The sequence below is a fragment of the Lepidochelys kempii genome, chromosome 2, assembly GCF_965140265.1.
Source record: "Lepidochelys kempii isolate rLepKem1 chromosome 2, rLepKem1.hap2, whole genome shotgun sequence".
NCBI lineage: Eukaryota > Metazoa > Chordata > Testudines > Cheloniidae > Lepidochelys > Lepidochelys kempii.
Window position 1 is genome coordinate 253,953,213 of NC_133257.1, and position 27,461 is coordinate 253,980,673.

The 27,461-nt window shown below is 42.2% G+C and overlaps 1 long non-coding RNA gene across 1 annotated transcript; it reads left to right on the forward strand.

The window, feature by feature from the left end:
- The first annotated feature begins 3,297 nt into the window (after positions 1–3,297).
- LOC140907801 (uncharacterized) lies at positions 3,298–19,024 on the forward strand. Its single transcript, XR_012157628.1, has 2 exons — positions 3,298–3,378; positions 18,838–19,024. It is a non-coding gene; the product is annotated as an uncharacterized lncRNA (long non-coding RNA).
- Positions 19,025–27,461: the final 8,437 nt, after the last annotated feature.

Here is a 27,461-nt window from a genome sequence, read left to right on the forward strand (position 1 = left end):
AGACACATCCATCTTAATTCCTAAAAATATAACTTTTCAATGTGCACAGTCTTGGTCTGATCCTGAAGGCAGATATGTTCTTCTTGAAGGCTCAAAAAGGTTAATTTTAGGAAGCATTCATAATCAAAGACATTGCAGACAGTCTTTCTAATAAAACAGACATTCCTCTAATAATGGAAGAATACTGGAATACTACATTAGACAGACATCTGGATAAATCCAAGTACATGAGACCCAGCTCCCAAAGCACAACGGGCCAACCCTCATTATTGAAGAATGAATTTGATTTAATAGATACATGGAGACTGAGACATCCCAAGGAGCGTGACTACACATATGTCTCTACTGTACATTCATCTTACTCCAGAATTGACTTTTTTCTTGTGTCTTCATAACTGATTCTGACATGCCTTGAAGCAGCTAATGGTAAATATATTAATTTCAGATCATGCTCCAATCATGTTTACCATAGATGCTAGTTACATATCATTAAAATCTTCTAGGTGGAAGCCAAACACTCGGCTATTAAAAGAGGCAAAGTTTTGTTCCACAGCTGATTTAGTCATCTCTAACATCAGACAAGAACATAAGCACTCAGTTACCTCAGATTCCATCTTTTGGGAAGCTCTGAAAGCTACAGTAAGGGGTGAATACATAAAGTATGTGTGATGGGTGTACTGGGCCCTGTTGAGGCCCCCGTCCCAGAAAGGAGCAGCAAAGGTGGGTCCTCAAGGCCTGCAATCAGAGGACCAGCCAATCAGAGCTCAGCAGGCTCAGTTAAAAGGAACTGTAGGATCTGAGCAGTTCAGTTGCTAGCTGGGACCAGAAAGGTGAAAAAAGACTAAGACTGTGAATCTCCACAGGTAAAGGAACTGGGGAGAAACCCTGCTCAAGCAGGGATAGGACTGTGAAGATTGAGAAATTCTCCAGGCAAGGAGGCCTGGGAGAGACCCTGCTCAAACAGCGAACAGACAGAGAACCCAAGAGGAAGAGGCTACATGGGAAGTGGCCCAGGGAATAGCAGCAGCAACTATTACAGGAAGCAGCATGTGACTGCTATTTATAGGGTCCCTGGGTCAGGACCCAGAGTAGTGGGCAGGCCTGCCCCCCACCCCCAACTCACAGGGTGGCCTAAGCCCCAAGAAGAAGAGAAGGCTTGTTTAGAGGCCCAAGTGAAGGGCAGGACTTAGAGTCTCCAGGGAGAAGGCCCTGAGGGCACTGCTCTATATCAGGGGAGACACAGACTTAAAGCTATCCCAGAAGGAGCTGAGGACTGAGCTCAGAGACTGGGCTAAACACAGGGACAGGCCCTGTTGGACCTTTCACCCCAGAAGGGGTTTCTTCGTTCACATGTTGACTGTGTGTGACTTGGCTGGAGGGCTGAGCCACTGAAGACCCACCTGATGAAGGCAACAGCCCACAGGGGGCACCAGAAAGGGAAAGAGTGCAGGTCCGCACCTGGCCAACAGGAGGCGCTCATGAGAGGTGAGTGTGCTCCCATCACAGTGTGCCTCCAAGGATGAGAAAAAGACTCAAGTTACTAGACTCTCTGGATAGGGAAATAGATAAGTTTCAGAAAATGCACAACACTGACTCAAATAATGAATGGTTTCAGAGTAGCAGCCGTGTTAGTCTGTATTCGCAAAAAGAAAAGGAGTACTTGTGGCACCTTAGAGACTAACCAATTTATTTGAGCATAAGCTTTCGTGAACCTATCCCCACTGTATTTTCCACTGAATGCATCCGATGAAGTGAGCTGTAGCTCACGAAAGCTTATGCTCAAATAAATTTATTCTCTAAGGTGCCACAAGTCCTCCTTTTCTTTTTTCAAATAATGAAAACCTTCTACATTCTCTAATCAGTGACAAATATAAATATAATGAATGCTTATCCACAAAGTTAAATTTGCACTCAACAGGATCAAACAAAGATATTATGAATAGGGAGATAAAGCAGGTAAATTACTTGCCAGAAACTTAAAACGGAACTAGCCAACAACAATATTTCTTCCTTACTACGAAAAGATAGGAGTGCCACCCTTGAACCAACAGATAATCAATTTAAGCAATTCTATCAAGCTTTATGTAAATCAGAAAACCAGTTTGACTCTAATAAATGTGATTGTCTCATTGAAGGCCTACCTTTTAATATCCTAACTTCAGAACAAGTGTTGTTTATGGACAAAGCTATCACAACACTAAAGCTCAAACAGGCTATAAAAAATATGAATTCCAGCAAGGCTCCTTGTATGGATGGCTTTCTGGCAGATTTCTACAAAACATTTTGTAATCAGCTATCTTCTATTCTTTTAAAGGCCTTCACTGAAACATTCCAAAAAGGAACCATGTCTCATGACATGAGAGTTGCTTTAAATACTTTAATATTAAAGAAGAAAAAAGATGGTTGCAACTGTGACGACTTCCACCCCGTATCTCTATTGAACACAAATTGCAAAATAATTACAAAATTTTTGAGACAAGACTAACACCATCATCCCAACAATTATACATACAGATCAGGTTAGTTTCATTAAAGGAAAACTGGCTGCTGATAATATGCGGAAAAATCACTCACTTGAACCAGAGCGCTCAGATGTTCCCTCCATAGATTTATCTCTAGATGCAGAGAAAGCCTTTGATAGGGTTCAGTGGCCTTGGCTAATGGCTGTCCCTAAAAAATTTGGCTTTGGACCAATATTTCTGAATTGGATCAGTGTATTAGACAACTCTCCCCTTGCTTTGTTACCTGGGGTTCTTTCAACCCGAAACTCTTGATAACTTTACTCTGTGTGAGGTGGTGTTAGGAAATAAATCAACAGAGACACGGCCATCTGACTAATAGATGACTGGCAATAAGAGTACAAGAGTGCTCTCACTTAAAGTTATACTTTATTTAATCTCAAGCACTTACATATGTCTGCAACAGGTTAGTAAAATATCCCCAACCCTCAATAATTACCAAAGTTTAGTGTGGCTTTTGAGTAGTACAGTGGCAGCCTTCTGATGGCCAATCTTTATCTGCCCATGGAGACCATAAGGTGCATCCATGAAGCAATCCACCTAGCCCAAACTTCTCCCCCCTTATTTAACCTTGTTAGTAAACAACGACACATCAATCGAAAAACTTGTTAGGCAAGCAGTTTCAAAAGCTAAGCCAGAGGTTTCCTCAGATTACCAATTAGCCAGATGTGGTCTTGCAGGGTCTGCATGCCTTGAGGCCCGACAAACACATTCCAGAAGGCAAATATAGATAAGCTTCTTGTTTTTCTCCTAAAACACAGACCTCATGTTCAATAGAGACTTCATCAGGGAGGGGCACAGGATCAGTTACTCCATACTCAGTCATTCTCTATAGTGTGCCGTTTTGCTCTAATGAAACGTGAGTGAATCTTCTCATTTACTAGTTTGTTTGTTTGTAAGCGTTCTCAGTGTGTTATTTTTATTTGAACCGTTGTACACTCAATAAGGAAAAGTGGCTGAAAATGGAAAGTGTAAAGATACGAGAAAACAAAAATTCAACATCAGCTAGTGTTTCATCAAGTCCAAAGTGTGAAAAATCTAAATCAAATGATCATTATGGTCCCAGAAAGTTGCTTATGAAGAAATGAAAATATGATAATGATTGTATAAAATATGGCTTTACATGCACTGGTGATCAAGAGTGTCAGAAACCACAGTGCGTAATTTGTGGTGATGTTCTAGCAAACAGCTGCCTCAAACCTTCTCTACTTCAGTGCCACTTAGAAAGTAGGCACCCTGCACAACTCGACAAGCCTGTTGATTTTTTTCAAGCAAAAATTAGCTGAGTGGAAAAGTGACATTACCGGTTTTGTATCCAAAGCAAGTACTGATAATGAAAATGCACTTGAAGTGCCGTTTAAAGTAAGCTACTGAGTAGCAAAAGCATCAGAAGACCATACCATAGCAGAGAGCTTGATTGGTCCATGTATAAAAGACATAGTTCATTGCATTCTCAGAGAAAAGGCTGCAAAAGGGATTGGCATAGTACCTTTGTCCAGTAATATGTTGTCATGAAGAATTAATGACATGTGAAGTAATGTAGAGACCACAATTGTACATAGAGTGAAAAATAGTCCATATTATGCTGTGCAGTTGGATGAATCAACTGATGTTGCTAATCTATCTATTTTGCTAGTGTTTGTATGTTATGAATGAAGGCATGGTTGAAGAAGACTTGTTGTTTTGCCAACCATGGAAAGAATGTATAACTGGAGAAGATATCTTCAATCTGATTAATGCATATTTTCAAGAAAAGGTCTCATTGCCGAGGCATTTGCACTGATGGGGCACATCAATGATGGGGAAGTATAGTGGATTTGTAGCTCAAACCAAAAAGGTTGTATCAGATATCTCTTGGGCTCATTGCAGTATCCATACACAAGCCCTTGCAGCAAAACGCCTGCCTGAGGGACTGAAGAAAGTGCTGGACAATGCAGTGAAAATGGTGAATTTCTTAAAATCATGGCCAACAAATTCCGGAATATTTCACGTACTTAAGAAATGGATAGTGTACACAATTGTCTGTTGTCTCATACCAAAGTTAGATGGATCTCACGGACCAAGATCCTTGTGAGCTTGTTTGAGCTTAGAACGGAAATCCTTGTTTTTTTCAACAGCCACCCTTTCCACCTTGCCAGCTGTATGAAAAATCATGTCTGGCTCCAGAGCCTAGCTTATTTAGCAGACATTTTCTCGGGGATTAATTACCTAAATTTATCTCTTCAAGGCCTCAATATAACAGTTTTCAATGTGCAAGACCGAGTTGAATCCATGATAAAGAAATTGCAGTTCTGGGAAAGGTGTTTGGAACACAATCAAATTGAGTGTTTCAGCACTCTTCATGGCTTCCTGGTAGAACATAAACTTTGGTAGGATCAGTGCACTAAAACTAATATAACTGCACACCTGAAAGGACTTTGCACAGCATTCAGCGAATACTTTCCAGCTATGTCAGGTGATAATGACTGGATTCGCAATCCCTCTGATGATACCACTTTCTCAACGCAGATATTGAGCACTAAGGAAAGAGGAATTGATTGAGATCTCCTGTAATTACAAACTGAAAAGGAGTTTCAGAAGTCTATCACTGACCAACTTTTGGCTGAGTTTAAGAAATGAGTACCCTCTGCTGGCAAAAAAAGCTACTGTAGTTTTGTTACCGTTTTCAACAACATACTTACATGAGAAAGCATTTTCCTCGTATACACATCTGAAAACCAAATACAGAAGCAGACTCAATGGCGAACCAGACCTGAGCCTTTCTCTTTCTCCATGTGGTTCTGGACTTCCAAGAGGTATGCAGATCAAAAAAGTGCATCCATCACACTGAGGAGATTTAAACGTCAAGACTCCTTATAAGAAATGGAAAGGGAGGTGGATATTTTTTGCTGTTTCTAAAATTAAATAGGTTGCTAGCGTTGTTTTTAAAATTATTATGAAGAACAAGTTTAAGCTTTGTTGTAGTCATGCATTGTTTGCCTGGACTGCTCAAGACCCGAATGCTTGTGGGAGGAACTCTTTATTTAAGTTGGCTTTTTAAATACCTTCATGCTGTTTCACGTCTGGTACTCCTTGATGAAACATGGAGGAGCCTTGTCCTATAACAGGCTTAATCGAAGTGATATGAGCTACAATCTTGGAAGAGTGTTGTTTTCATAATGTAAGAGTTGTTTTCATAATGTAATAAAATTTAATAATGTAATGATAAATAGTGTGTAGTAAATGTGTCATGAAAAACCCCAAATTATTTCCAAGATCACTGCTTCTATAATTTATGCTCAGGTAAGGGAGAAAATCCCTGGAAATATTCATTTTAGGAGGGGGGTTGTGAGATTTGATATTTTCGTGAAAGGGGTTCGCAGGTTATTAAAGTTTGAGAACCACTGTTCTAGAACAATATATTAAATAGGTACTACTAGACTTTAGAATATTTGTGTAAGGCTTGATTAGCAACACACAATGAATGTTTGGGATACAAACAGCCACATGCCAACTTTTCACACATGCTCGATATCCATCAAAAATACATGTGTTCTGGAACACCATATTCAGTGCTCTCTCGAAAACTTTAAGTGTTGCTAGCTTTCCTTCTCAACCTTGTGTATTTTAGGGAGCTGGATGAGTTGGTATTACCGGATAACATTCAGAAACAGATCGCAGTAACTATTTTAGTGGTCAAAAAATGGAAATCTGCAGTTCCTCACTCATACACAGACTAGCTTAGTGAGCTCTCTACTACTGCATTAATGGAAAAAATTACTCTGTCTAATAAAAAGGCTTGGAAAAAATATGAGGATGTCTGGTCATACATGAAACTATTGCATACCTTTGCAGTTTAGGTATATTAGTCCCCGATAATCATAGGTTATGTTCTCACTTATTTATCTATTTAGTGACTTTAATAATTGATGCCCTGCATAAATCTACGGGTTCAGGTTTGTTTGTTTTTTTGTTTTGTTTTTTTCAGGTTTCACAAATAATGAACATTGAATTTTGGTTTTTGTATAGTATTTCCATCTTTATATAAGTTTTGTTTTGTTATGTATTTATATTTTATATAAAACAATAAAAAGAAAGTTTAAAAAAGAAATCAGGACAGAGACGTGGTTCTCAGTGTGGCTACAAATTGGGATTTTAACATGAGTCTCATGATATTCTGTGTTTCTCTCAAAGCTGTAGTCCCCGGATGCATGTGACTACACCAGAATCTCAGCTTTCATTCAGAAATAAAGTTTCTAGCCCTCATGTTTGCAGAAATAAACTGAGAGCTGGAAAAGTGACCCCCTAGAGGTTCAAAATCCAGAAGGCCAGTAAAACCTCCAATATATGGTTCTTAAAATTGTCTGACCTTAGACCAGATCTCAGAATTTGTGTGGCCCTGACTTATGATATTTGAACATTCAGGGTTGACAATTCTGGAGATCTCTGCAGTCAGGAGAGAAAGGGTGAGCAGCACACACACTCTTCTCGTGCAGTACACACAGTGGGGCCCAATCGTCCTCAGGAGAAAATCAGCATTGTTCCAGCCTAGTATATGGTTTAAAATGTTGCTCACTGGGACAGTCTCATGAGACTTGTATCTTATTTTCTTGATGTTCCCAAGGGGACAGCAGTCATAAAATCTTGCTTCAGCATCCTGCATGCAACACAGACCATATCAAACAGAACAGATGTCACCATGCTCTAGCAAGGAAGCTAACAAATAGTCTCAGATTTTTCAGTAACGACCAGCCAAATGAGTTACATAAATGGAGAGACAAATATGATTTCCAAACAGAATTAAATTAAATGTTCAGCTTCTAAAGTGCTCTTAGTAACAAAACTAGTGTAGAAACAACATTGATTTCAAAACTTAGTACCGTCCTTTTAACAGTTTCCACCCATTAGCAAATATTACCCACTATCCTAAATAGCTATACACAGAGCAATAAACCTTATGTATGCATTTATCGCAAGCTCTTCCTTGTTGTTTCATATGGTATTAAACCAACACGATAGAAATACAGCACAAAGTAACTTTGCACTATCTCAGTGCAACATAGTTTATTAAGTATTATTATTATTTATATTGCAATAGCACCTGGGAGTGCCAGTCATGGACAGGAACGTAATGTGTTAGGTGATGTACAAACACAGAACAAAAAGACAGTTCCTGCCCCGAAGTCCACAGACTCGAAGTTTAAAACAAGAGACAACAGATAGGTACTGTCTGTAACGCTGGGAGTTGGGTTGAAACCTCATTGAGGCCGGTGTGTGATGGCCACCCTTCATTTGGGAGAAATTTAAGCACTTTTTGGAGTAAGATAACTGAAACTATGGGAGACATCACCCAAGCCATAGGCCACATGCAAGGACAGCCAGGATCTAAGGTAGGTGGGCACCAGAGATAGATAGGGTGCTGGGGATTGTTTGGTGCAGGTGTGTGTGTCTGTTAGCAGAAACAAAAGAAGTAACCAGAAGCAGGCAGGACAGCCAAGGAGACATCAAGAAAAGCACTGATAAGATGGAGATAAATCCAGATACAGGCATTTTCCTAATAAGCTGTAACCGGGTCAAAACACAAGATACACAAAGCCAGCACAACCCTTACAAAGATCTCTATGGTGGGGTTTCATAACCAGAGTGAAATGGAATAGTAAATTAATTATGAATAAAGCTATGATTTCATCACAGGTATTTTTAGTAAAAGTCACAGACAGGTCATGGGCAATAAACAAAAATTCATGGCCTGTGACTGGTCTATAACTTTTACTAAAAACAGACATGAATAAATCTTGGGGGGGAAGCACTGAAGAGGAGCGGGGGGCCAGCTCCTAGGAGGAAGCATGTGGGGCCACCGCCACCAGTTGCTGGGGGCCGTGGCTGCTCCAGTCAGCGGCCTGGGAAGCGCGGTGGCTCCGACTGGCTGCCCAGGGACCACTGCGCAGGGCTGAGGCTGCTCTGGCCAGCCACCCAGGGCGTGCTGCTGGGACTGCCAGACCAGCGGCTGGTGTGGCTGTCCCAGGGGCCACCTGAGCCTCCAGAGCCAGCTGCTTGGGTGGCCCTGGGGTCAGCCAAACTGACCCCAGCCACAATGGCCCCTGCAGAAGTCACGGAGGTCGTGGAAAGTCATGGAATCTGTGACTTCCATGACCTCCGTGACAGACATGGAGCCCTAATTATGAACGGCCTACTGACAGCAATGTAAAAATACACTGTGTTTTACAAACAAAAGGCAAGACACATTCTGGATCCTAAGGAACATACATAAACTGTATAGGATGAAGATACTGAACCAGACCTTCAGCTGCAGTAGAAGAGAGAATGGTGCTGCTTAAGGACGGGATGGGTCAGGGCACAAAAATGACTTTAAGCCCATTTTGCCCTCTCCCTACCCTGGGGCTGGCTAGATACAAGTCTAGTCCCCAAAATAAATTTGCACTGGCTGCCATCGACTCCAAGAGGATAGAATAACCCTTCAGGATCACCCAGGCATAAGGGAGGCTTGCAAGTGCCCCTACACTGGCGTCTGACATGAGGGTGGTGTAGGAGCTGCTCTGTGCTCTGTATGGAAGCTGTTATCAACATTAGGGCAGCTTGGAACCAAAGCAGCACAGCAAGTATCCCCAACATACTGGAGAACAGGTCCCCTGGGTCCCCCTCCACCATACATCACCTAAGATGAGTAGCAGTGTGGTCCAGAGGTAGGCACAAGCCCCAGGAGGATCTGGGGGAGGGATTATGCTTGAGGAGGCTGGGATACCTTTTGGGGGGCTCACATTCTTTTAAAGGATGAGGTCTGCTCCCCTGGATAGTGCAGAGGAAAGAAGGGAAGCGGCTATGGCCCGGGGGGGTGCTCGCTGGAGAACACATGGGCTGAAGCTATGCCTGATCCCTGTGCACAGGATCTTTATATGCTCCCCACACTTGCACACCCACACAGGGATCAGTTACACGTCAGCTCCTATGTTTTGTTGTAGGAAGTCACATCGGTCAGTGGAGCCAAACTGAAGTGAATGGCAGCCATCTAAAATTAACAAAGAGTGAGTGGAAACCAGAGCAGGATGAATATTCATTTAAAGACAATAAAGGAATTAATAAAGGATCACAACGCTACTGGGAATAGACAGTGATAAGGATTAAAGACTTGTGAATTGCAAACTTTCTGCCATCAGATAATTGGAGAGACATAAAGCAAAGGATTTCTAATTCCTTCCCTGGTGCTTTATGATTGTACTTGGGACTTACATACATGTTAGATTATAGAATGTACCATAACAATTAAATTAAATTACATTAAATTAATTAGAACATTACCAGTGTGACAGGTTGGGTCACAGAGACCCCCTTGGGACTGCCACCTGATGTGCTGAGACTACCTCTGAGCCCACTTTCCCTGGCAGCTTGGGACTTCAGTACCCTGTCTTGTTGAGCCAGACACACTAGCCTGCTACAAACGCAGACCCAGGCCTGAACCACGTCCCCCACAAGCCGCAGACTTAACTGAAAACATCTTAAAAAGTGCTCCTGTCTCTAGCACCCAGATACCCAGTTCCCACTGGGATCCAAACCCCAAATAAATCAGTTTTACCTTGTATAAAGCTTATACAGGGTGAACTCATAAATTGTTCACCCTCTACACCACTGATAGAGAGATATGCACAGCTGTTTGCTTCCCCAGGTATTAATTACTTGCTCTGGGTTAATTAATAAGCAAAAAGTGATTTTATTAAGTATAAAAAGTAGGATTTAAGTGGTTCCAAGTAACAGATAGAACAAAGTAAATTACCAAGCAAAATAAAACAAAAACATGCAAGTCTAAGCTTAATACAGTAGGAAACTAAATGCAGGTAAATCTCACCCTCAGAGATGTTCCAATAAGCTTCTTTCACAGACTAGACTCCTTCCTAGTCTGGGTCCAGCAATCACTCACATCCCCATAGTTAGTCGTTTGTTCCAGTTTCTTTCAGGCATCTCTTTGGGGTGGAGAGGCTATCTTTTGAGCCAGCTGAAGAAAAAAAATGGAGAGCCTTTTATATTCTCTCTCTTCTGGGCAAAAACCCCTTTGTTCTCTTGTGCAAAATCACAACAACTAGATGGAGTCTGCAGCCACCTGGGCAAGTCATGTCTATGAATGATTCAGCTTTTTGCAGGCCGACACCATTGTTTACATGTTAGTTTGAACCTTCCCAGGAAAGCTCAGATGTGGATTGGTGTCTCCCAAAGTCCATTGTCAGTTGTGTTTCTAATTACTTGAATAAGCCCTTCACACTATGTTGGCCAAATCTCCCTTATGTGCTTCCTACAGGAAACACTTTAAATACAAGCATAGAGCCAACACTCATAATTTCAGATATAAAATGACACATGCATACAAATAGGATCCATATATTCAGTAGATCATAACCTTTGCAAATATATGAACTTATCTAATTCTTTTTTTTTAGCCCAGTTTTATTTTTGGACTTCACAACATCCATGGGCAATGAATTCCAAAGGTTGACTGTGTGTTGTGTAAAGAACTACTTCCTTATGCTTTTTTTAAACCTGCTGCCTATTAATTTCATTGAGTGATCCCTGGTTCTTGTGTTATGTGAAGGTGTAAATAACACTTCCCTGTTCACTTTCTCTGCACCATTCATGATTTGAATCTATCATATTTGCCATTACTCATTTCTTTTCTAAGCAGTACAGTCCCAGGCTTTTTAATTTCTCCTCATATGGACACTGTTCTATACCCCTAATCGTTTTTGTTGTCTTTCTCTGTATCTTTGCCAATTCTAATATATCTTTTTTAAGATCGGGAAACCAGAATTGCACATAATATTCGAAGTATGGGCATACCATGGATTTATATAGTGGCATTATGATATTTTCTGTCTTATTATCTATCCCTTTCCTAATGATTCCTAATATTGTTAGCTTTTCAACTGCAGCTGCACACTCAGAAGATGTTTTCAGAGAACTATCCACAATGACTCCAATATCTCTTTCTTGAGTGGTAGCAGCTAATTTACACTCCATCATTTTTATGTATAGTTGGGATTATGTTTTCCAACATGCATTACTTTGCACTTATCAACACTGAGTTTTATCTGCCATTTTGTTGCCCAGTCACTCAGTTTTGTGACTCTACACAGTCATCTTTGGACTTAACTATCTTGAATAATTTTGTATCATCTGCAAACTTTGTCACTTCACTGTTCAGCCCCTTTTTCAGATCATGTATGAATATGTTGCACAGCACTGACACCCATACAGATCTTTGAGGTCCCCACTATTTACTACTTTCAATTGTGAAAACTGACCATTTATTCCTACCCTTTGTTTCCTATCTTTTAACCATGAGAGGATATTCCCTCTTATCCCATGACTGCTTATTTCACTTAAGAGCCTTTGGTATGGGATCTTGTCAAAGGCTTTCTGAAAGTCCAAGTACACTATATCAACTGGATCATCCTTGTCCACATGCTTGTTGACCCCCTCAAAGAATTCTAATTGACTGGAGAAGCATGATTTCACTACACAAAAGCCATGTTGACTCTTCCCCAACATAGCATGTTCATCTATGTGTCTGATAATTCTATTACTTACTATAGTTTCAACCAGTTTCTCTGGTACTGAAGTTAGTCTTACTGGCCTATAATTGGCAGGATCACCTCTGGAGCATTTTTAAAAATCAGCATTACATTAGCTACCCTCCAATCATCTGGTACAGAGGCTGATTTAAGCGATAGGTTACATACCAGAGTTAGTAATTCTGCAATTTTATATCTGAGTTCCTTCATAACACTGAATACCATCTGGTCCTGGTGACTCATTACTATTTAATTTATCAATTTGATCCAAAACCTCCTCTACTAACATCTCAATCTGTGACAGTTCCTCAGATTTGTCACCTACAAAGAAATGGCTCACATCCTCTCTCCCTCACATCCTCTGCAGTGAAGACTGATGCAAAGAATTCATTTAGCCTCTCCACAATGTTCTCCACAGTGGGCAAGATGCAACTTCGTTTTTAACACTTCCACCTCTTCTTATGTCCATGATGAATGACAGGAATGCAAGCAGAATTCACCTTTTGGAATCCTTGGAACAGCAGGAGTTTCTGGTTCTACAATGGAATTATACTGATTTGCACCCTCTTTCTTGTGATTCAGTCCATATGATTCTCCCACTACCCATTCCCTTCCTGCCCAACTCTCTGGGGATATATTCCCCCTTCCCATCCCTCCTTTCTCTCATGGTCATTTCCCTCTCACCCTCTTTCCTTACATCTCAAGACCCCTTCCCATTCACGAACTATGTCAGTCTGATGAGAGTTTTTATCACTGTCATCCAACTTTGCCATAATGGTAGTTCTGAATATCATCATGCAGATCCATTTAGTGTCTTAACCACACACATCTATAATGTAATCAGAAAGCGTTCAGAGTGAGGCCTTCTTTTCCCCAGAGCCCATTAGACTACTTTATTTGTCAGGAACAGAAAGAAAAAAATCAATTAATAAATGAAAGAGTAATTCATTTTCAGACCAGGTTTACTTAACAACTCTTTCCAGAGCATGGAAAAAACAGCTTGGCATTATGCTGGTGAGTTTGGGGCTGACATCCCTATTCACCTATTTGAGAAAAAGCATGTGTTCTGGGCCCAAGTCTATGCTCACACCAGCTTGACACTGTAACTCCATTGACTTCCATGCAATTACTCTTGATTTATACCAGGGTTAACTGAAAGCAGACTCAGATCTTCCCCCTGAAGCATCTTTTATCACAGCAACGGCAAGTTAACGAATTATGGTAGGTAATGTAATGTCTAGCTCATGTTCTGCTTTGTGAGGCCACACAATTGGCTAACAGTTGGTTCTGTTTTTATTGCCATCATCCTGCTGCATTAAATAACGGTGCTAGTGTAGGAGGGGAAGATTTTTGGTAGCCCAGAGCCCAGTAACATGCCTAGACCAATACCTACAGCGGTAATACCAACTGTTATGCTCATTGTTGAAAACAGCTAGAAAGGCCGTTTCTGAAGCCTTAGCGCAACTAACAGACCAGGAGAGGAGGGGGAAGCGAGTGACCGCAAGGAGTAAACATGACCCTGTGCCCTCCTGACTTGAGCTTTTTGCTGAAGTATACAGTTGTGCAAGCTGGAAAGTCTGGCAATAGTTAACTATTGCAATATGAAATAGAGCTGGTTAACTGATGGAAAATTCCCTGCCTGACAGGCTGGAAAACTCCACACTTAATTTAGCTTCTGCTCAGCAGTTCTTTTGATGAACAAGCTAGGTATACTAACAAATTGAGTATAAAAAGAGTCACTCCTGACATATACCAACATAGGTTAGATTGACGTCTTAACCATGGTTATGAGCAATAGTTTAGCTGCACTGAGATGACCAAAAAGTGTGTCACATGTGGAAGGCATAACCAGTCTTTGCCCTTGTAAGTGACTTGATTCATTCATGTAGTTTATTGCTTGTAAGAAAACAATGCATACCACTGGTAGTTAAACATCTTGGAACATTACTTAATTTTTAATGCTGCCCAAAAAACTGCACTGCATTTATTATTCAACAGCTCCTCGCTATTATAATTAATTTTACTTGACAGGCACCATATCTGGTATAGTTTATCTATCATGGCTATTGATAGCAAAGTGGTTTCTGAAGAACAGGAGCTCTCTTTGCATTATTGGAGGAGCTTTCTTCTACTCACGTTTCCTTTTCTTGCTAGTTTGGATAAGCAAATAATAGGAACAGACCACGCTAGACAGAACTCAAGACATCAGGTTGGAGGATAATTATGCCCCATAATGGTGAGTGTATGGTAACCTGTGTTCATAGATTACACAATGTGCACATAGATTATCTGTCAACTTCAGTCTCCCTAGTCACTCAATAACAGACCTAAAAGTGGCAATTCTTCAACACAAAAACTTCAAAAACAGACTCAAATGTGAAACTGAAGAACTGGAATTAATTTGCAAACTGGACACCATCAGATTAGTCCTGAATAAAGACTGGGAGTGGTTGGGTCCTTACAAAACCTAAACCTAAGTTCCCCAATACTAATTTCCCCTTACTGTTACTCACACCTTCTTGTCAACTGTCTGAGATAGGCCACTCTCATTACCACTTCAAAAATTATTTTTCCTCCCTTGGTATCCTGCTGTCAATTGAATTGTCTCATTAGACTGACCTCACACTTGGTGAGGCAACTCACATTTTTTCATGTATTTATACCTGCTCCTGTATTTTCCACTCCATGCATCTGATGAAGTGGGTTCTAGCCCACGAAAGCTTATGCCCAAATAAATTTGTTAGTTTCTAAGGTGCCGCAAAGACTCCTCATTGTTTTTGCTGATACAGACTAACACAGCTACATTTAGGCATTCTGAATAGCTTCATGCAAAAATGAATCAAAAAAGTTGGGAGGACCAGAGCCAGTGCTTTGTGACTAATGCTGCGGCTATTTAAGAGCGATCTAAGTTACAGAGGGACCTCAGAGGTCAACTTGAGAACAATTTTGGACAATCCTGTTTTCCCTCTGACATCTACCCAAAGTTTGAGGGTAGTCAATTTTGGGTTTCCAAGTTACATATGGTCCCTGATCATGAAATTTAGATCCAAGATAGGGTCTTTATTTCATAATGCCCTACACTCAAAAGTCTGGAGGGCTTTATATTCAGGATTCCAGGTTAGTTCATTAGAGACAGATTCAAGTCATGAAAGTTGCATCAAATTATCAAATCCTAACCCTCAAAGTCTCAAGCTGTTGAGAACCAGGGTTCCAGTTCAGACCCACTTCTTATGAAAATATATCCATAATGTATGTTTTGCCCAGCAAATGGAGGTCAGAAAAATCTCCATTCTCAGCAGTATTGTCACTACACAATTTGCACACCTGACTACCAAACACCACCCCCATCAATGCCAACACTAATTGTCCCAGAGAGCCAAGAAAGAAACATCCATTCAGTATGGTCTTCATTTGGCCCACGGAAGACCTAAGATTCCCAATCCTGTACGCGATACAACATTGTTTGTCTGATGTGCCCACTGGAATGGAGAGATCAGAAGAGAGCAACAAAAGCGATAAAAGATTTAGAAAACCTGAAGAAAGGTTATTTTTTAAAATGGGCATATTTAGTCTTGAAAAAAGACCGAGGGGGACATCTGATAATCTTCAAATATATTAAGGACTGTTATAAAGAAGATGGTGACCAATTGTTCTCCATGTCCACTGAAGGTAGGACAAGAAGTAATCAGTTGAATTTACAGCGAGGAAGATTTACGTTAGATATTAGGAAAAACTTTCTAAAACTTTGTGTTAAGCAGTGGAACAGGCTTCCAGGGGAGATTGTGGAATCTCCATCATTGCAGTTTTTTAAGAACAAACACCTGTCAGATGAGGGGACACTTCTGGCCTTGGAATCTATGAATGCCACCTGCTGAACCATGGACTAAACTTTCCTGTGGCTCCTGGGTTCCACCTAAAGGTTTTACCTATAAGTCTCTCAGCCAAGCATTGACCAGGCTAGACCCTACTTTGTGTGATCTGACATGACCATTGCCTAATGTGATATGGCTGCAGGCAATCTGGGTGCTACAGGAGCCTCTGGTGCCGCAGGAAATGTATCAAAGTTTGAAGCTCTGGATATTGTAGAACATAAGCACATTTCAGCTCCATCCCAGCCAGAAGGACACTTCCAAATGCTTTAACAGCCCACAAAACTAATTGGGGACCATCAATTCCCACATATTATTGCAACTAGGACATGGGGATTAGGGTGCACTGTTGATGGCTGCATGGAGAGTATTTGGTTATTTGCAAGGACCAGTTAGCATGCAATTTTTCTGCTGGGGGTGTGATGAAGGATAGATGTTGCAAACATTTTGGTCAAAATGCCAGTTTTGAATCTTAAGCAGAAAGAACCTGAAAGGGCAGGCAGAGAGACTCTGAAAATTCACTAATTTCACTTTAGGTGGTAGCAGGTACCACATCCATTTTTGTTCCCATATTTTTTTAAATCAACGCATTATTTTTCCTTCTATAACTTTATTCCCAGCTTTTATTTAAAAGAAATTAATTTTGTTGGTCTCTGCTGCAGTGTTTCTGAAGTGTTCAGTAGGAACAACTTGCATAAAAGGAGACTAAACATCTTCTCTTTATGAACATACTACTAACATAAATATTTTAATATCGTTAAGTGGCTGCTCTTATTTATGAGGGTACTAAATAGTGTGCAAAACTGTAATAAATGTTACATCAGGAAACTCTAGGGAGTAATGCTAGAACAGCTCTTTAAAATAACAGCAGAACTGTACTTTTATGTTTATACTTTATTTCTTGGGAAACAAAATTATCCAGTCTCACCGAATAAATGCAGTGGTGCTGCCAGAAGGAAAGAAATACTTCACACATCTGTATAATCTTAAATTAGGATTTAGTATTTCTTTAACAAGGTAGAACAGATGTATTGGGTTATCCACTGCAGTTAAATAAATTGAAAAGAGATTGTTGAATTAAGGGTTGGAATTGGGATGTAATTTTGAAATACAGTCTCCTCAGGGGAAAAATGCACTCACTCTGAAGGGTACATTTATGATATATGGAAACATACCACTCTTAAACAAGAAGCATTTATCAAGAAAAACAGGTAAAATGACAGGCAAAACCAAGCTTCAATACAATTTAGGATTCAGCTTAGTCTCCTTTGTTCACCAGGGTTTACACTCAGTTTGGGACACCATGCTGCACTCATACAGCTGGTGACTGAATAATATCCTGCAGGTAAACATAAAATCATAGAAATGTAGGGGTGCAAGAAACCTGAAGAGGTCATCTAGTCCAGCCCTCTGTGCTGAGGCAGGACCAGGTATACCCACGGCAATCATCTAGTTTGACCACCTGCACAACACACGGCACAGTCCAGCCTGGGAGAAGGTGGCGAGTCCTGCAGGGTAACTGCAGCCAGATGTGTGGAGGCTTCTCCAGTCCAGTTCTGAGGCAGAAACCTGTGTGAGCTATACACAGCCTGAACAATGGCATCCCCACTCGCAGCAGGCAGGGGAGCTCACTGGAGGATGGTGTGACAGATTCCCCCCAGGGTGCCACCTGGAACTGGGGTATCACTGAGCCCTCTAACTCACCAGCCCGGGCTCCCTCTCAGCACTGTGCTGCTGTGACAAACTGTGGACCACTCCCGGTCCTACACTTCCACCAGCATTCACACAGATAGGGACACACCCAGCTGCAGTTACATGCACGCTTTGGCCAGCTACTGAATGAACCAACAATAGAGAGGCTACAGCCAAAATAACCCCCAGCTTCCCAGGCTGAAGTATAAACCCAAAATTATACCATCTTGTCCTGCACAGGGATCTGTGCAATGTAAGCTCATAAATAGTCTGCCCCTCCCTCAATGTGGAGAGGTCAAACTTGTGTTACCCAAGCTGAGATTTTTCCTAGACACTTCACTTAAAGACACACTGATTTAGATAAAGCAAAAAACAAGTTTATTAACTACAAAAGATAGATTTTAAGTGATAGCAAACAGATCAAAGCAGATTACCTAACAAATAAACAAAACCACAAACTAAGCCTAAAATACTAGAAATATTGGATATGAATTAACAATTTCTCACCCTGGCTGATGATACAAGCAGTCCACCAGGTTTCCATACACAGGCTGGAAATCCTTTTAGCCTGGGACTAGCACTTCCCTCCAGTTCAGTCTTTGTTCCTCGGGTGTTTCCAGGAGTTCTCGTGGTGGGGAGTGAGGCCCCAAGATGATGTCACACCCACCTTATATAGCTTTAACATATGGCGGGAACCCTTTGTCCCAAAATCAGTTCCCAGCCAGTTTGTGGAAAAATACAGGTATCAAAATGGGTTCAGTGTCATATGATCTGGTCACATGCCCTTGCTGAGTCATAGCAGCCATTACTTACAGGCTGTCTGGAGTGTTCTCAGGAAGGCTCATGAGGTGGGGGATAAGCTTCTCCTAAGGCCTATTGTTTCCCCTCAGGGCCATTACCCTGAATAGGCCCTTCATAATCAGCTGTCTAGACTGGAAGCCTTTTGCCTAGTGGGTATTACCCAGGTATAACCACATTTGAAATACAGATATATAGTCAATATTCATAACTTCAGTTACAAAAGTGATACATGCATACAAATAAGATAATCATATTCAGCAAATCATAACTGTTCCAGACACCTAACAAGATATAGCTTGTACAAAATGCATCATAATTATGTCATAATCATACAACTATGAAGAATATGGGGTGCAATGTCACAGATGGTTTTTTTTCCTCTTTTTCTCTCCTTTTCAGAAAACCCATGACTACGGTGGGGGTGAGTGGATCACTCTCCAGGTGAGTATTTGGCCAGTGAGTACCTGACCGGTGCATTCACTCACTTGGGAGATGGGTTGTCTTCATTCACTCAAGCCTAGTGACCTTTCAAACCAGGGTCTCCAGGGAAAGATTTTGGGCTTTCAATAAAAAGAAATAAGAATGATCTAGACACTGCTGTGCTCATTTGTGTGGAGAGCCAAGTGAAGCCATAAGCTGGTGGGAGGGGCATTAACCTCATCACACACTCCTTCTGGGGCTATCAAACCGAAGAGCTGAGTTTCCCCACCCCACAGAAGAGACTGCCATTGCTTAAATGGGAGGTGGGGTGGGTTTGTATTTATTTATGTATATAGAGAGAGTAATTAGTTTATAATGTCTTTTCATCTGAGTGTAGGAAGTAATATAAGGCAGCGTTTTCCAACCTTTTCCGCTCTAAGGCACACTTACTTCAATAAAAGATTTGTGCAGCACACCCCTGCTCGACCCTAAATTATAACAACACTTGCTTTTAATGAGAAATTTGAGCTTGCCTTGATATGCAGAGTCGTTTAATCCTGGCAGGAAATGTTGACAGTGCAACTCGGAGCGCTTGCTCCGCCAATCTCAAACACTCTGTTTGTTTTTGATGTAAGTCAGGCTTGAAAACTCTTAACTTGCACAGGTACATTGTTGAAAAGGGCAAGAAGAAGGATAAAGCACGGTCTGAGATTGCTGTGTATTCGTCTGCCACTGTCAACCAGAATGAGTCCAACGGCATGTCGCCAACCAATTTTAAAAGAGTGGTCCATCCTTAATCCAGCAAGTTGCTCCTGAGTCATTAGTGTAAGATTCTTAGCACTTTCCATTGTAGAGGAAATCCAAAGATCCCAGACCCAGTCAAAATCTTCTATATAGGTTGAAGGAAAATATGAGCTGAATTTTTCTTCCAGACTTTTCAAATGCTCAGAAATGACGTTGACTAAAATACTGCCAGTAGGATCTGCCACATTTTTCCAGGGGAACATTTCTGTTGTACCTTTTGCTATTTTTTCCACATCAGAGGGCTAACTTAGATTTAAACCCAGGCAGTTTATCCATGCAGGAAAGAAGATTCTCATTTCTACCTTGCATTTTCTTGTTCAGTCCAATGAGGTGGTGGAATATATCAGCCAGGTAGGCAAGCTTTACACACCCTGCCAAATCAGTGAGATGTATGAAGATGTATGTATGAAGTCCATGTATGCAGATTCCTCCAAAGTTAAGAATATTTTTAACTCCTCTCTCAACTCATACAAGCATGAGTGAACTTTTCCATGGAAAAGCCAGCGTATTTCTGTGTGCAAAAGTAAACTCTGGTGTTCTGCTCCCATTTCGTTACACAATAGTGAGAAAAGGCAACATTTTAAGGACCGTGATTTTATTAAGTTCACTATCTTTACTGCTCCATATTACACTAAGGAAAGTTTTAGCAGTCTTTTGGCCGTGAGAGCTTCATGGCACAGGAAATAGTGGCTCACCAGAACATCTGGGGTTTGTTCTTTGACCTGGCTTACAAACCCCTTCACTTTGCCAGCCATGGAGGCAGTCCCATCTGTGCAAACACTAATTTTTCCAGTGCAATTCTCCCTCCTTAGGATAGGCCATTGTCATCCTGAAGATTTCCTCTTCAGTTGTGTGACCTGGCAGTTGTCTTCAAAATAAAAAAACAAAAACCCTTCTTTTAGACCATTTCCATCAAAATACCTGACATTAGCCAAGAGTTGAGGATGACGACTCATATCTGCAGATTCATCAAGCTGCAGTGCAAATTTTCCGCTTGATTTGATTTTTTCCCCTCAGAGCACAGTCTCAGTGTCAGCTGACATCATAAATGTGTCGACTTATCACATTATCTAAAACGGGAACTATGGTGATTTCATTGTATTTGCACCTAACATAACTCTCATCCTTTCTTTGCATGTTGGTAAAAATCAACGTTTCTGTGACTGTATGAGACTTTTTCACCTTTGCTATAAGGTCAGCGACCAAGTAGCTTGCTTCCAGTGGTTTATCAGAAGCTGTTACACAGTCTTTCATCATTTGCACTTGTTTTTCATTTTGATTCTTCAAACGCTCAAAAAAAATATTTACCCTTGTTGGCAAGGGATGGGGGTTTGCCTGTAAGGCGGCATTTTAACTTACTTGGCACCACGGTGTGGGTCAAAAGTTTTTCCCCAACCTTGTCGATGAGATTAAATGATGGTTCACCTGTAAATGAAAATCCAAACTGCAAATACCTCTCACAGTAGTGTCAGCTCACCACTTTGACTTTATGTTCCTATTCAGCTTCACCACTGAAAGTAGATATGGAGGCCCCAGAATCTCTTTTCTTCAAATACTTACCCATTTTTGAGTCTTCAGTTCAAAATTCACCACTGTAACTTAACAGTTAAGCAAACATGGCTCCCATGTTATACCACACGAACAGCAAGGTCATTTGAGCGCAGTGCGTGTCATGTGTTTCACACATGTACACCTGAAAAGCAACAGCACAAAACGCTCCCTCACCCTAGTCTCCAGTGTTCAGACTCAATCCCGCAGTCTCAGCAGAAGCTCTGATGTCCCTCAATAGGGAGGGTAACTGGGTTGCAGCCACAAACCCAAGCCCAAAGTGTTCTGGGGAACCAGTAGGAAAGGCCCTGCTAGAGTAACCTCGCTAGGTAGATCGGGGGAAATGAAGTCCTCTGCAGTTACTAGTGTCCCACCCCTCCCCTTGAGTGGGGAGCCACACACAGACTGTTCTTCTGCGTAATGCCAGGCTTAGGAAGAGATAGCTTTCTTCTCATCCCACCAATATAACTCAGGGTGGGGTAGGGTCAGCTCCCATTTTACAATACCTCTACCCCTAACTCCATACAGGGTTGCCAGCTTAGGGTTAGGGTTTTTGCACCAGTACCACAGCACAGACCTCAACCACTTGAAATTTAGTTCACTCCTTTGGTTCAGTAGTCTGGCACCTTGAACTCAAGTGTTCAGAGGTAGCAGTAGTAGACTGCTGTATTCGGGAGAACCTGCCAGCGTGTTACAAATACATTAGCAGATTCAGCCTCATTTCCCTGCAGACTCAGACACAGCATTGCCTAAGCTACAGAAACACAGAGAAACGCTCCAATACACATTTCTTCCCACTAAAGCTTACATGTACGTTCGCTGCCTTTGTTTAGGCTTTCCTTGGTAGAGAATCACACTAGTGACCAAAGATATACTGATGTCAAGAGTTGTCTGCACAATGACAAAGAAGAATGGTAGCTACAGGGGAGAAGGTTTCTAAACCCTGACTGTATGGCGAAGAATGACAAGTCAACAGATGCAGCTAACAGTCCAATTAATCAGGAAACAGGTTGGTGCAACTTTCAGATCGCCGCTCCCTTTCTCCTCCAGCCAGAGCTTCTCTCTCCCCTTCTTCTGCATTGATTCAGAGTAGGCATCAGGATGTTCACATTTTGATACTACACAATATACACACATTGCAAGGCCTAGCTACATACACGCTGCTGTGCGGACTGCTTTCTGGCAGCTTCTAAAATATAGAACATGCCAAGCACCAGGAGAAGGCTCACAAACTACTTAAAGGTATACTACCCTATTCCTCTACACTACAACAGAGCTGGGTCACAAGTGAGCATCCTCACACAGTGGACACTGAACTGCCATTTAAAACATTATTTGATGTCTCTACTGTCGTAGAAAGAGGGCCTGAAACATAAGCCCTTGTATCAGAGGCCTGGTGTGAGACATGAGGCCTGGGCTAAAGTAATGGTCAAAACTTACTAATATAAAGCAAAAATAAGTTTTGAGCAAGAGGCAGGCTCTGCTCACAGAATCTGGCAAGAACAGAGCTGATATTGCAGAAACACACATTGCAGAAACACACATGTGCTGTCGTCATCATGAATAAGTTAGAATATGAACAAGAGGCTGCTACGCAACTCTCTAACTGCACATTCTACAGACCATTATCCTCTGATCCCACTGAGGATTACCGAAAGAAACTACACCATCTGCTCAAGAAACTCCCTGAAAAATCACAGAAACAGATCTGTGCAGACACATGCCTAGGACCCCAACCAGGGGTATTCTATTTGCTACCCAAGATCCATAAACCTGGAAATCCTGGACACCCCATCATCTCAGGCATTGGCACCCTAACAGCAGGATTGTCTGGATATGTGGACTCTCTCCTCAGGCCCTACGCTACCAGCACTCCCAGCTATCTTCAAGACACCACTGACTTCCTGAGGAAACTACAATCCATCAGTGATCTTCCAGAAAACACCATCCTGGCCACTGTGGATGTAGAAGCCCTCTACACCAACATTCCACACAAAGATGGATTACAAGCTATCAGGAACAGTATCCCTGATAATGTCATGGCAAGCCTGGTGGCGACCTTTGTGACTTTGTCCTCACCCACAACTATTTCACATTTGGGGACAATGTATACCTTCAAATCAGCAGCACTGATATGGGTACCCACATGGCTCCACAGTATGCCAACATTTTTATGGCTGACTTAGAACAACGCTTCCTTAGCTCTCATCCCCTAATGCCCCTACTCTACTTGTGCTACACTGATGACATCTTCATCATCTGGACCCATGGAAAAGAAGCCCTTGAGGAATTCCACCTTGATTTCAACAATTTCCATCCCACCATCAACCTCAGCTTAGACCAATCCACACAAGCGGTCCATTTCCTGAACTCTACTGTGCTAATAAGTGATGGTCACATAAACATCACCCTATACCGGAAACCTACTGACCGCCTACTTACCTACATGCCTCCAGCTTCCATCCAGGACACACCACACAATCCATTCTCTACAGCCAAGCTGTAAGATACAACCGCATTTGCTCCAATCCCTCAGACAGAGACAAACACCTACAAGATCTCTATCAAGCATTCTTAAAACTACTATACCCACCTGCTGAAGTGAAAAAACAGATTGACAGAGCCAGAAGAGTACCTAGAAGTCATAGAATCATAGAATATCAGGGTTGGAAGGGACCTCATCTAGTCCAACCCCCTGCTCGAAGCAGGACCAATCCCCAACTAAATCATCCCAGCCAGGGCTTTGTCAAGCCTGACCTTAAAAACCTCTAAGGAAGGAAATTCCACCACGTCCCTAGGTAACCCATTTCCCCTCATTCTTCTCTTCTGCAAACTAAATAATCCCAGTTCCCTCAGCCTCTCCTCATAAGTCATGTGTTCCAGCCCCCTAATCATTTTTTGTTGCCCTCTGCTGGACTCTTTCCAATTTTTCCACATCATAGAATATCAGGGTTGGAAGGGACCTCAGGAGGTCATCTAGTCCAACCCCCTGCTCAAAGCAGGACCAATCCCCAATTAAATCATCCCAGCCAGGGCTTTGTCAAGCCTGACCTTAAAAACCTCTAAGGAAGGAAATTCCACCACGTCCCTAGGTAACCCATTCCGGTGCTTCACCACCCTCCTAGTGAAAAGGTTTTTCCTAATATCCAATCAAAATCTCCCCCACTGCAATTTGAGACCATTACTCCTTGTTCTGTCATCTGCTACCACTGAGAACAGTCTAGAGCCATCCTCTTTGGGAACCCCCGTAGTTGAAAGCAGCTATCAAATCCCCCCTCATTCTTCTCTTCCGTAGACTAAACATCCCCAGTTCCCTCAGCCTCTCCTCATAAGTCATGTGTTCCAGTCCCCTAATCATTTTTGTTACCTTCTGCTGGACTCTTTCCAATTTTTCCACATCCTTTTGTAGTGTGGGGCCCAAAACTGGACACAGTACTCCAGATGAGGCCTCACCAGTGTCGAATAGAGGGGAACGATCACGTCCCTCCATCTGCTGGCAATGCCCCTACTTATACATCCCAAAATGCCACTGGCCTTCTTGGCAACAAGGGCACACAGTTGACTCATATCCAGCTTCTTGTCCACTGTAACCCCTAGGTCCTTTTCTGCAGAACTGCTGCCTAGCCATTCAGTCCCTAGTCTGTAGCGGTGCATTGGATTCTTCCATCCTAAGTGCAGGACTCTGCACTTGTCCTTGTTGAACCTCATCAGATTTCTTTTGGCCCAATCCTCCAATTTGTCTAGGGCCCTCTGTATTCTATCCCTACCCTCCAGCATATCTACCTCTCCTCCCAGTTTAGTGTCATCTGCAAACTTGCTGAGGGTGCAATCCACCCCATCCTCCAGGTCATTTATGAAGATATTGAACAAAACCGGCCCCAGGACTGACCCTTGGGGCACTCCACTTGATACCGGCTGCCAACTAGACATGGAGCCATTGTTTACTACCCGTTGAGCCCGACAATCTAGCCAGCTTTCTATCCACCTTATAGTCCTTAAAGTCACCTATTACAGGACAGGCCCAACAAATAACAGAATGCCACTAGCTGTCACCTTCAGCCCCCAACTAAAACTTCTCCAGTGCATCATCAAAGATTTACAATCCTGAAAAATGATCCCTCACTCTCACAGATCTTGGGAGACAGACCAGTCCTCGCTTACAGATAGCCCCCCAACATGAAGCAAATACTCTCCAGCAACCACATAACAAAAACACTAACCCAGGAACCTATCCTTGCAACTAAGCCCGATGCTAACTCTGTCCACATATTTATTCAAGTGACACCATCATAGGACCTAATCACATTAGCCACACCATCAGGGGCTCGTTCACCTGCACATCTACCAGTGTGATATATGCCATCATGTGCCAGCAATGTCCCTCTGCCATGTACATTGGCCAAACCGCACAGTCTCTACGCAAAAGAATAAATGGACACAAATCTGACATCAGGAATTATAACATTCAAAAACTGGTAGGAGAACACTTCAACCTCTCTGGCCACTCAGTAAAAGATTTAAGGGTGGCAATTTTGCAACAGAAAAGCTTCAAAAACAGACTCCAACGAGAAACTGCTGAGCTTGAATTAATATGCAAACTAGATACCATTAACTTGGGTTTGAATAGAGACTGGGAGTGGCTGGGTCATTACACATATTGAATCTATTTCCCCATGTTAAGTATCCTCACACCTTCTTGTCAACTGTCTAAATGGGCCATCTTGATTATCACTACAAAAGTTTTTTTCTCCTGCTGATAATAGCTCATCTTAATTAATTAGCCTCTTACAGTTTGTATGGCAACTTCCACCTTCTCTGTATATATATATATATATGTATATATATATATATACACACACATACATATCTTCTTACTATATGTTCCATTCTATGCATCCGATGAAGTGGGCTGTAGCCCACGAAAGCTTATGCTCAAATAAATTTGCTAGTCTCTAAGGTGCCACAAGTACTCCTGTTCTTTTTGCGGATACAGACTAAGATGGCCGCTACTCTGAAACCTATTCCTAAATAGTGCTAGGCATAAGAATATATACGCAACACATTCCAGAAAGGTGGTGTTGCCGGCACCCAGTGCCGAGAGGCTGAACAACAGCTTGAGTGGTTCGTTACCCGGTGTGCTACACCCAATAATCACAACGGGGTGGAGAAGCAGAAAAGTTTATTTGCAGCTGCAAAAAGGTACAGGGAGAATAAAATCTCAAATCCTGCACAACAGAGCAGGAAGTTACACAGGCTTTTATACATCCTTTTTCCCAGCATACTTATCCAATAGCAAGCTGCTCCAAGTATCCATATAGCCAGCCAATCCAGTTCCCAGCTAGTTCCCTGATTCTCTGTATCATTTGTTAAACTATACATAAAGCTGCTTTATTCAGCATTGTTCTTCCATATCTCCCCTGTTTGGCCTTGCTTAGTTTCAGGCAGTCTGACTCTGCAACATACTGTTGCAGATTCTCAGCATAACTGCTGTGTGTGCCTCCAGGCGGGGGGGCCAAGGACACTTGGGCCTAGCACACAGAGCTGCTGCGAGTGCCTCCAGGCAGGAGGGGGGGGGCCCAAGGACACAGGGGCCTAGTGCGAGGGGGCTTCATCGACACTCGTGGTCTTCCATCCCCTCGAGTTACCTAGTGGCCATGCCCCAGTGTTCCCAACAACTCCCCCCTTTGAGAACACTCAACAGCCTTGGCTCTGAGTTTTCTCACTTGGGCTACTTATTTTTTTACAATATGACTTTGCATAAGCACTTTGTGATAGCCCTGAAGAGAATGACTTATTAATTTTGATACCGCACAGCATAATACCAGTAATACAAGCAGTACAGGAAAGAGAAATTTTAATAGCAGGCTAAATAAACCACCAAGCCAAGACGACAAACCCCAGCCCGCTATTTGTGTCTTTTAAACAGTAGCTTTAGCCCGAGATTGTCACTAGATGAGGAGTCAGCAGGTTGGATGGTCCACTGTTCTGCTGACGAGGGGGCAGGTACGGCCTTCAGACGAGAGTGATGGATCCAGTTCTTGTGTCCCTCGATCTTTGCCGCTGTATGGGAGATCAGCAGGACGGTATAGGGTCCTTTCCACTTTTCCTGGAGAGGCTCGTCTTTCCAGGTGCGAACAAGCACAGAGTCACCGGGCTGTAAGGAGTGAATGGGAGAGTCCAAGGGGAGAGGCTGGGAATCCTTGGTATACCTGTGAAGAGACAAGAGAACAGCAGACAGGGAACACATATAC